An 11,426-nucleotide genomic window follows, 5' to 3' on the forward strand; every position below is an offset into this window, starting at 1 on the left:
ATTTCATTTGCAAGGTGTCAGCCACAACTGAATATTATCTAAGTCCCTTTGAATAACCTGTGCTGCCGAGATTGTATCTGCTGAGCCATCTATTTTAGTATCATCAGCAAATTTGACAAGTTTGCTAACTATCCCAGAGTCCAGATCATTAATATAGATTAGAAAAAGCAAAGGCCCTAGTACTGATCCCTGTGGAACTCCACTAACAACCTCACTCCAGTTAGAAGCGACTCCTCTAATCGACACCCTCTGTTTCCTAGACATCAACCAATTCATAATCCATCTACTTACATTACCCTGAATGCCTACAGCTTCCAATTTGAGGATCAGTCTTTGGTGTGGAACCCTATAAAAAGCTTTTTGAAAATCTTAAGTATATCATATCATATGCTTTCACGTGATCTACAGCGGCAGTTGCATGTTAAAAAAAACTCAAATAAATTAGTAAGACATGATCTGCCTCGTCTAAACCCATGTTGACTATCTCCAAGAATATGTTTTTTATTAAGATGCTCCTCTATTTTCTGTCTAATCATTTTTTTAAACATTTTACAAGTAATGCAGGTGAGACTGATTGGTCTATAATTTCCTGACTCAGTTTTGTCCTCTTTCTTGTATGACATTTGCTGTCTTCCAGTCAGTTGGCACATCCCCTGTTCTAAGTGTCATTTGGAATATTTGAGTTAGCAATCTAAAAATAATTTCCCTCATTTCTTTAAATACTGTTGGAAATATACCATCTGGCCTGGGTGATTTGTGTGTTTTTAATTCTGCTAGTCCCTTTAGTACCTCCTCCTCATTTATCCTGATCTCTCTTAGGGTTTGACTGGACTGATTGTTAACCTGTGGCATGTTATCTGTTATTTCTTTTGTAAAAACCTCTGTGAAATACTCATTTAGAACATTTGCCACATCTTGTTCATTTTCCAAGATACTTCAATTTTTGCCCTTTATCTGTTTCACTTCCTCCTTTATTTACCTCTTGCTGTTGTAATATTGAAAAAAGCTCTTTCCAAGAGCTATGTTTCTTTCTATTTCCCTCTTTGCTTTCCTGATCCCTTTCTTAAGATCTCTCTGCATCTTCAACATATTCTTTGTATTTAGTTTCATCTCCATCCCTTTTGTATGCGCTATACAACATTTTCTTTCTCTTGATATTTGTTTGCATCCTTGTTTTTTGAAAGAATGCCTCAAAGCTAATCATATTGTGATCACAGTTTGCCATTGGTTCTCTAACTACTGTCCCTCTGACTCTATCTTGGTAGTTTGAAAAGATCAAGTCAATGCATGCACTCTCCCTGGTTGGTTCCCTGACAAATTGAGTTAGAAAGCAGTCATTTACCATCTCAACCATTTCTATTTCTGCTTCTGTAGTCCCAGCTGGGCTTTCCCAGTCCATGTTTAGGAAATTTAAATCCCCCATTATAACAGCCACATCCTTGCTACATGCAGTCCTGATTACACTGTACAATGCAACATCTTTCTGAATATCTGAGTTGGGTGGTCTGTAACACACTCCTACCACTAATCCTTCGGATCTTTCATTCAAAACTTTAACCCACATAGATTCTGTTTTGTTACTAGGATCTAATTTGAGTTCTTCTGCCTCAATGTAATTTCTGACACATAATGCTACCCCACCACCTTTTCGATTTTGCCTGTCTCTCCTAAATTGTGTGTATCCTTTCAACTTGTATTCATCCCCATCATTTTCTGTAAGCCATGTTTCCGTCACAGAGCCTCTGGACCCCCTCACTGTAGGGGTCCAGCAGTCAGTCCTGTACCGTTCTGTTGGTGTCGCCACACATGCACTTGCCCACTTGTCAAGAATATGGTGATGGATGACTTATCTGACCATATCACTTTTTTCCACATCTCTGTAGAGACCAGTGCCTATGGTTATTGCACCACTGAACTCTCAAATGTGCATTCAGGTTTTTCCTTTAATTTATCACCCACCTATATCATTTGCAGATTCATTTGAATATATTCTTGCTTATTTCTTGTTTTTTTCCAAACCTAAAAACCTTAATGATGATTATTACTTGCTAACCCCATAGCCAAAATAATTGCAGGGAACAATCTTGAGAGTCTGTCTGAATGACAAACACCCGGGGCTGTGTCTGCTGTGATTTTTGTTTGGTATGTTTACAATCGGTTTGCTTTCATGCTGCCCCAAAAACAAGCCCATTGTAATCAGTATGCAAACAGCCAGGCTGATACCACCCCTTTCGTTGCAGTATTGTTAAGTTTTACTGGCAACAAAGAGTGCCTGGAACTTTTAAACTGAACCATACTGGCGAACAGAGGAGATGAATGGCGCTCACTGCAAATTGCATGTTGGTAAAAATGATTAATTAAGCTGTTGTGTAATTATTGAAATGACAGACTTCTAATAGAGTTTTTTCATGCAGTCCACATAAAGCTGTGCAGATAATTCTCTCCAATCACAGCTATCCATTTATCACCCTGCAAAAATGGCTATTCAGCATGTTCGCAAGTACACCGACTGAAGACAAATATTCCTGATTAACATTGACTCTAGCGGCTTTTCATTTGTCAGCTCTACTGGTTCCTAATCCGAGCTGAGGCTTATCAGAGCGCAGTATTTAACATTGGTAAGAATTCATAGAAGATAAGTACCTATACAGCGCTTGCATAATTCAACTGCTGTGCACCAGGCCTGTCGTTTCAATACACAACTTTCACCCCCCACCCCCACCTCTGTATTTACAATAAGCAGGATTTAGTTTCAGCCTGTCCCAATTACAAAAGGGACACACTCTTGTCAAAGAGCAAAGTCTTGCCTCCTTCAGTAAGTAATCCTGTTTTTTGGCAAGATCCCCTCATTTCTTTTTTAACCATTCAAATAATTATTTAGGCTTTTTTCCACTCTCAACAATGTGCTTCAGTTTTATAAGGTAGTGTATACCAAGTTTTATTTTGCAAAAGTTACTTTGCATAAACTAGAAAATGTGGTAACCTTTTCATGGGCATTGCATTTTGCTTTGAAGGAAACAACATTTGGTAGCCTATTTGTTTCACTATATGAAGCAGATTAATGGTATCAAATTCAAAGTTCAAAATGTATTATAGAAGACACACACACACACACACATATACTCTTCAAGCCTGTGTTGCATTGCTTTCAGCTCCAGAAACAAAAGCTCATATTATTTGTTTGTATACAGGGTGCCCGAGGTAATCAGTAAAGGAGTTCAAAGCTTCTTTGAATAATTCAGGGGTGGGTGGGCTTTGGGGGGGATCACAGTGGGAGATGTGTATATCATTAATAGACAAAATAGATCAATCCTGATGTGATGCAATAAAGAATATCTTGAGGAATATTATGAAACTTCTCTCCTGTTTCTTGTACATTCATAAGACTATAGATAGTCTTTCACTGAATATCACTGGATCGGCGGACGTTTACTAAGTCATGCAAGTAGAGAACATTAGACATACATATTTGTTGCATAAAAGCTATTTAAAAAAATTATAATAAAAAGGAAATTAAATAAGTAAACAATATTTTGCAATTAATTGGCCCATTTCACTGAATTAATCTTTGTGGGAATGTCTGGGAATGTGTACCATCCAAGGTATTCACACATGCAGTATCCTCTGAATTTGCTAAGCTCTGTGGGAGACATTCTTTACCAGCTGTTCCAGGGCACCCTTAACTCATGATCTTGCTTTACTATGAAGTATTAGTCATCTGAAATATATGATTAGGGAAAATCCAACCCAGCCACAAATGTAAAACCCAGATTAAGTAAAAAAAAAACATCAAAATTCCTAACCCAGAGCCTGATGTAACTCTTTGCCTAACAGAAAGCTGACATCAAGGAACATGTTCAGAATTTATAATTGGCTGGGTTTTTTTTTTTTTAATTGCACCTTAATTATATATGGCTAATCTAGGGGAAAGGAAGGTTAATTATTACTATTGATTCAAGCTCAGCAAAATCTAGCAAGATACATTAGCATTTGTTACTTCTCAGTTACGCTTATGCAATGTTTTTGTGCTAGTCTGTAAGCCCCAAAATATATTCAGTATACAATCTGCAGTGTAATGTAAACTGAGTCATACGTTTTTACACCGTGATAAGGGCCGCAAGCTACTGCATCAAGAGTGTCATTTATATCAACAGAAAAATGAAACATATAAATGAAACACCATGGGCTGTTTTGATAAAACCTCTTCTGCCTTGCTAAATTTGCCAGACTGTTTTTCTGAAAAGGGAGAAACAGGCGCATACTATTATGAAATCAAACACTTAAACTGTCTACAGGGGCTCTTAAATGAGCATGGTGAAATATGTATGGGTCACTTTACAAACTTCATGGTGATGCTTTTTTTTACTAGAAGAAACATATAGCACAGTGGTAAATACTTTTTGTCTTTCTTTATTGTTTTCCATAGTATTTGAATGGGATATGAACAGAGTTTTCTATTTGGAAGGCTCAAATGCTTTGTCTTTCACATACGTCAGAAGAAGGTAGTTATTCATACATTTATTTATTTTTTTGTCCATTCACCAAAGGCTTTTGTTGTGGGGGGAGGTCATAACATAACATTACTTTTATCTTTCAGCAAATCCCTTAAAGCATGGGGACTTAACAACCTAACAATGTATTTTATTAGACCTGCCTTTCATTAGTAAGTTTATTTCCATATTAGTTGCCTCTATGGCACCCAACCTTCCCCACCCCCCAAATAACACCTGTTTTATTTCCAATTTACATTTATATTTTCCAAAAGGAGAATAGCCTCCTTCCATTTTTTTCTTTTTTTTAATGTTGAACTTTATGGAAACATCTCCCTCGGGTCAGATGGTGAACTGTGACTTTCCATTTTTAGATGAGTGTGAGAAATGGCTATAATTCATTATTCATGTGTAGTGTGATTTTTGTGCCGAAAGATGCAATTTGGCGGTTGACTGTACAGAATGTCACTCTGCAAGGCACCTTTTAGTGTGGCTGGCATTTAAGATAAACTCCGAAGCTTTTTCAAGCACCAGACAGGGATCTGAAATGCAAGGTTTGTTCTATTCTAGAAAACAAACCAAGCGATTAATCAAGCCTTCAAACATTAATCCTTGGGTCAATAAACATGCTGTATCGAAAGGTGTGGGATGCAGGTATTAAAAGGACAAGCAAGTTAGCAAGTGAAACAGACCGGTTTGATTGCCTGATACTGTGTTTTAAATAACTACAGTGCATTTCAATATTCCACTGCATGTACAATAATAGCCCAGTCATAGCAGAACAGATGCGGAAGCAATGAAAAACACTGTTAACTTAGGAAATTAATGCAATTAGCATTCCATCAGATCTTTTATCAATACCATTAGATCAGCTTGAACTAAACATGAAACTGTTTCAGAGTTCAGAGGTAGTCTACTTTCCATTCCTGACTCCTTCAATTACTGCTATTTTTAGGCCATCACTGCCCCCAAATATGGCAAAAAACATTAGCTGACTTAAACAAATCTTTATGACATTCTGGCTGCTGTGATCAGAACTTAAATTGCTGATAAGAAGGGACATGAAAAATCATTCCTGTGTAGTTTATATGATGGCACATAAATCTTGTCTGTCTACTTCCTTCTACACACACACACAATTCAATAAAGATTTATTCCTGTAGAGCTTGGATAGTCAAACATATAATTTGTCAATACCAACATTGGTGTTTTGGTACAGCCACCCCCTTAATGATATCTTCTCTCTGTCATTTTCAAACATCTTTAATTGACGATGTAATGTTTTTTAATGTTTTTGTCCTTTTGAAAGTTAAACATTGAACAACATGAATTGATAATTAATACAATATTATGATGTTAAAAGAATCAACTTACCTTTAATGATCCAAAGCTGTTTCTTACTTTTGTGTCTCATCTGATTTCTATAATCAAGAACAAACTAAAAGAAGCAGCGTGATACCCTTATGTTTAATTTCTGCATTTCAACATCCCTTATGACTTTGTGTGTCATTTGAGGTGTTTATCAGAACATGTTCAGGCTTGTGGGATTTGTTTAGTGAAACCAAAGTGAACGAGTAACTAAGGCACTGATAGAGTCTATCGATCTTACATAGAGACACTGCAATTACACTGTAATAGTCAGGTTAAGAAACCAAACTCATAAAAACAAAATTAAGAACACAAAAGCAAAACCCAGGTAAATGGGAATTACTCACCTACCTGCTTTGACTACTGTAATGCACTTTTACACAACAAGGACAGTATTATTTCACTAGGCTGAAGATAGGGGAGAAGATATTTAAAACATACCTTTCATTTGGACTTATCTGCCATCAAAGATACAGCTGACAAAAGCGCAAGAAATTAGTCAATATTAGACAAAAAGCCTTTTCCAATCTCACTATCAATATTTAGACATTATATTTTATACGCTGTTCCAAAATACTGAACATAGATCACATATTTTTTGCACCAAACTAAAGGAAATACAAAACAAAAATAGTAGAGCTCATTTTAAATCTTGGGACATGAACACTGAAACTTTTAACTGGTTATGACTCTTGTTTTCTGCAGCAAGGCTGTGGTTTTCTGAAGACAATTTTTTTCATTATTTTATTAGGATTGAAAACCTGCAGGACAACTGAGCCCATCGGACAGCATCTAAACACCTTTACAGAGCAAGACTTATAATATTCTGCTCTTTGTTTTCTTCAGAAAGAGAAAGGTAAAGCATTTCTTAATTTCAAGGCACATTTCCATCATGTTTAGCAGGAACTTTGGCATAATGGGAAACTCATAAGAGTTTCGGTGGTACAACAGAAATGTTTACGTGCTTTCCACAATCCCCCCCAAACTAAACAGACTCCAGAGAGAACAACAATACACTTACAAGCCTGTATATAAGTCACTGGAGTGTGTTCGGGATAGGTCTTGATACCGTGGTGAGGATTATTAAAGAGATCTATTTAATGAAATGCCTTGTAAGAATCCTACTGGAACTTGTGTGGTTTTGAAACTCGGGCAATACCTGCATGCGAAGTTGACTACTTTCCCACTAATTAGATCTCTGTGTTCCTCACTGCTCATTAAAATGCATATTCATGTGGCCTTGGAGCCACAGCGCAGGTTTCATCCTCCCAGCTTCCTTTCCTTTTAAATCCTGTTAAAACGATAGCCAGAAACAATGAGAAAACTATAGGATGTAAGAGGTTCATACTGTCTGCACTATTTCCCAGTGGAGGCGAGGCTGCACAAATATTGACAGTCTTTTGATTCATGGCAAGAGGTGGAACATTTTCACATATTAAAAAATGGTTTTGATAAGCCCTCACAACAGACACTGAGGAGAGCTAGAATAAGAAATCCTTCAATCACCTTTGTATCAACATAGTGGGAATGTATCATTTCACATGCTATGTCATCAGCAAACACTTGCATGGACAGTTTCACTTCAATGTACATATATGTGAAGGGTATACAAAATGCGTCTGCCAGTACAACTGCATGGGAATGTAATGTATTAACCAGTAAATATTTAATGACTTCCAATCTGTTTTGCTCCATTATATCCAAATCCAAAGTAAACAGGTAATTAGGATCTCTGGTTTGTTCTCCAAAATTAGGTTTGAAAATATCCCATTTGAGCTTGACTGAATGGGATTACCTCCAGGTATAAGCTCCTGATATAAGAATGACTTTATAAAGCCGGTTAATCAGGAATAAAACAGACTTCACTAAAAAAATTAACCAGCTCTACTGGGGTGTTAGTTCAACACTATCATTGACTGTTATTTATTAGTAACAATGTTTCATTGTAGTGTAATAGCGCAGACATGAACCGCACAAATTCATGAATATTGATCAATGGTATGATACTGTAATTCAGCATCCGTTGGTTATTAGATCTCTTTCTGTCAAATTGAAATATGTAACCTACTGTATTTTCCTCAAGTATTCCTTCAAATATTCTAAGCATTCAGACTCTGAGGGTGTGCTATTCATATATTAGCTACTACTCTTACACTGAAACATGTCATAGGAGCCTCGCTTTGGGGCATCAATGAAGTCATAACAGATAACAGATAATAACCACAACCAGCACTATTGTCCTGTTGAAATGCTTGATCTTCTCTGTAGTACAAGCCCATTAGTGCTGGGGGTGTTAAGGTAAGCCTCAGCATTTGGTCAGGCTTTTCATGGTTATTATTAGCAGCACTTACACACCCTCACAGATATGGATGCAGTTTTCACCATGCTGTATGGGTCAATACAAAATCAGTGCTGCTTTCACTAAAAAAGGGTTACTTGAGTAAAATGGCATGGGTACTGGATATATTTCACTTTGTAAGTGTAATAGACCCTGTCTGTCTGACTTGGTACAGAGTTTGACTTCCCTGTGCCAGGACCAGTGTTTGTCATCTGTCATTTGTCTGGAGGGGGGTGCAGAACCAGGCGCTAACAGGTGTGACGGCAGTTTAGATGAGAGCAGCGACTGACTGCATATGAAAGATATATCTCAATAACGCTACAGGCAATTGTCAGGGTTATGATGTGCAGTGGAGTTGCATCTGAAAATGTTTCACTTAGACGTTTAATTTACAAATAGATAATTGACAAAGTCCCTATTAAACAAGAAACAGCAGTAAAAGTTAAAATCATTTATTGCATTTACATTGCGACAAATGAAAAAAATATATTCTCCATTTTATTTGTTGCTACAATTTCCCATATGATCCTTTATTTCATTCTCACAACCTGAGCAGCTCTTAGTCCATAAGCTGCAGGATCAGTACAATCCCTTTAAAGTGTCCAAAGGACAATATCATTATTTAGTGCAGCAAATCAGACATCAATTGAGGCACATTTTACAATAAAAAAAAAGTTTAAAGAATATACACACAAAATAAAATGGCTACAACGCAAAGATCTGCTAATGTTCCCTTCAAAAGTTAGATTCCCTTTAGACCAACAGTTTGCAAAATAACTGGACAATCTGCTAAATAAAATGGATAGAAGATAAACTACTTTTTCTCTTATATCCAGAATACACAGTATAATATCACAATATCATTCAATGCTTGTCCTGTATGCGTTTGTCTTTGGGTTTTAATTCCCTGTAGTTTCATCATACAGTATACTCTCGGCTGTTCATTCTACCGTGATTTGCAACATACATTAAAACTATCACATATTCACAACTTAGGTAAAAGGACACAGCTGATAAATAAGTTTAATAAATATATATGTGTTTTTAAACGTCTCTGCCAGAGTCTCTACTCAGAAAATTAAAATATGGTTTAAAATAGCACATTATCAGTAAACTGCAATGTCAACTGAAAACCCCCCAAAACAAATAATTGAAAAAAACCCTAAATATTCTTGCTCTGAAAAAAAAAAAGTGTTTTGTGTGTGCTGTCGACATATATACATTACAACACGCCAGACAAGACAAACACCAAAAAAACATTCCAAATTGCCACCGTTGAATATAATTAAGTTTTATATATATAAACGATGATCAAAATATATTTCTAGATGGAAACCCAAAATTGCTGTGCTTTACTCCTGACAAATCTGTCAAAGTAGGATGTATAATTCAAATATTCAAAAGCAATGATGACAACAACAACAAAATGCAAGATAGCGTAAGAGATTAAGGTAATACATGAAACAATAAAAAATGTGTGTTGTTTGCATCTTTTAAAACATTTCAAATCTAAAGAAGAATATTCCTAATATGGGTTTACTAATCTATTGAAACAATAGAAAATATAACTTTCTAGTATGATTTACATTTTTAAAAAGGGAAAACAATCATAATAACATAATAAAATACATTTCTGCTTAAAGTGTACAATTCAATATGGTGGACACTGCAAATGTAGGGGGATAAGTGATTGTCCACTCACTCCTAATGATCTCCTGAAGCCAAAGAACAATTAATGAAACGTGACTATTTTGTGAAGGCGAAAGCTTCAGATGCTTCAAAGAGTTGAGCCTGCGCCAAGACAGACAACAGGCTCTCATCTCACCAACCTGCCAGTTCCTCATTTTCCAAGAAACTGAGTGTGACACTTCTCACCTCTCCAGCCTCAAGGCTCTTTGAACACTTCACACACCTTTCAGCTCCCTCCCTCAAGACTGTCCCCTCTGCTACCTGTCTTCTGGTTTTAGTATTAAAATAGAAATATGGAGTATTTCCTACTTTATTGTGCAATTATGAAGATTTATTTTTCTTTTGCGTTTAGTTGACAGTAAATGTGTTCATTGTGTTGAGGCTGTCAACAATATAGCACCTATATTGTACCTTAAATATGTTTTAAATAACACAAACCGAACAAATACATTCCAAAAAAAGACACTCTGTCATTGTATGTATAACGAATGACACATTGTATATGTGATACATATTTTTAGAATGTATAGCTTAATCTTTTGTTCTCAGAAGAATATTTCTCCGGCTGTGTGGTAGGATCCATTCACTGTCGGGAGCCCATGAAGATCAATGACTGGTAGCACATGCTTTTCCATATGTTTGCACATAGATGCACACATCGTTTAAAAAAACACCTGTCAAATATGCGTGAAAAAAAAAAAAATCGAACAGATGAGGCAGCAGAAGAAGGGAACACGAATTGTTAAAGTGGCTGCATTATGTTTGTTTACAGGTCAAACCAGGTCTTGGCCAAACCATAATACATCTTGGTTTTCACAATAGAAGAATGGTTTGTATTTTTTGCCCACAGGAACAATTGCTAAAGCAGTTGCTGTGGAAACAATAACCATAGGAACATAACCAAATCTTTGCCAAAACATATTGCCAGACAAGGGCAGCAATGTTTCTAAAAATAAAAATACGAGCAATAACAATTAAACGGATGATTGGTGGATAGAATGGATGGACCCTAAAAATGTATCCCCCACCTTTCAGACAGTGACAGTGGGGCATGTACATGATTTGCTTTAATATTCATCCTTTTCCAGAAGATTAAAGGCAACATTAAAGTGATCTTTCAAACACCCAAACATTCAGGTTGCTAGTAGTTTGTTTGTATTTGCCACTGCAATCCAGTTGAGAAATGCAAGCCTTGGCTCTCGCCCCATTTGTTTCTGTACTACGAGGGCCTGTGCAATGTTGCTTTGAGGGCAGCCATTCCTATGTGTAATGTACAAAGATCTGCTAAATGTTTTGCTTTGCAGCTCATTAAATCAACTGTACATCTGAAAAGCCTGAATGAGCATCCCTAATATGATAAAAAAATACAAAATAAATTAAATCACAGCAAACAGTACTCTTTGGTAATTGTAACTTCCCTGTCAACATAATCAACATTGGTGATATCAGCATCTCAGTACAAAACAAGTTGTATGCATATATATATATATATATATATATATATATATATATATATATATATATATATATATATATATATA

Source organism: Amia ocellicauda, chromosome 3, assembly GCF_036373705.1.
Source record: "Amia ocellicauda isolate fAmiCal2 chromosome 3, fAmiCal2.hap1, whole genome shotgun sequence".
In the NCBI taxonomy this organism is placed as follows: Eukaryota; Metazoa; Chordata; class Actinopteri; order Amiiformes; family Amiidae; genus Amia; species Amia ocellicauda.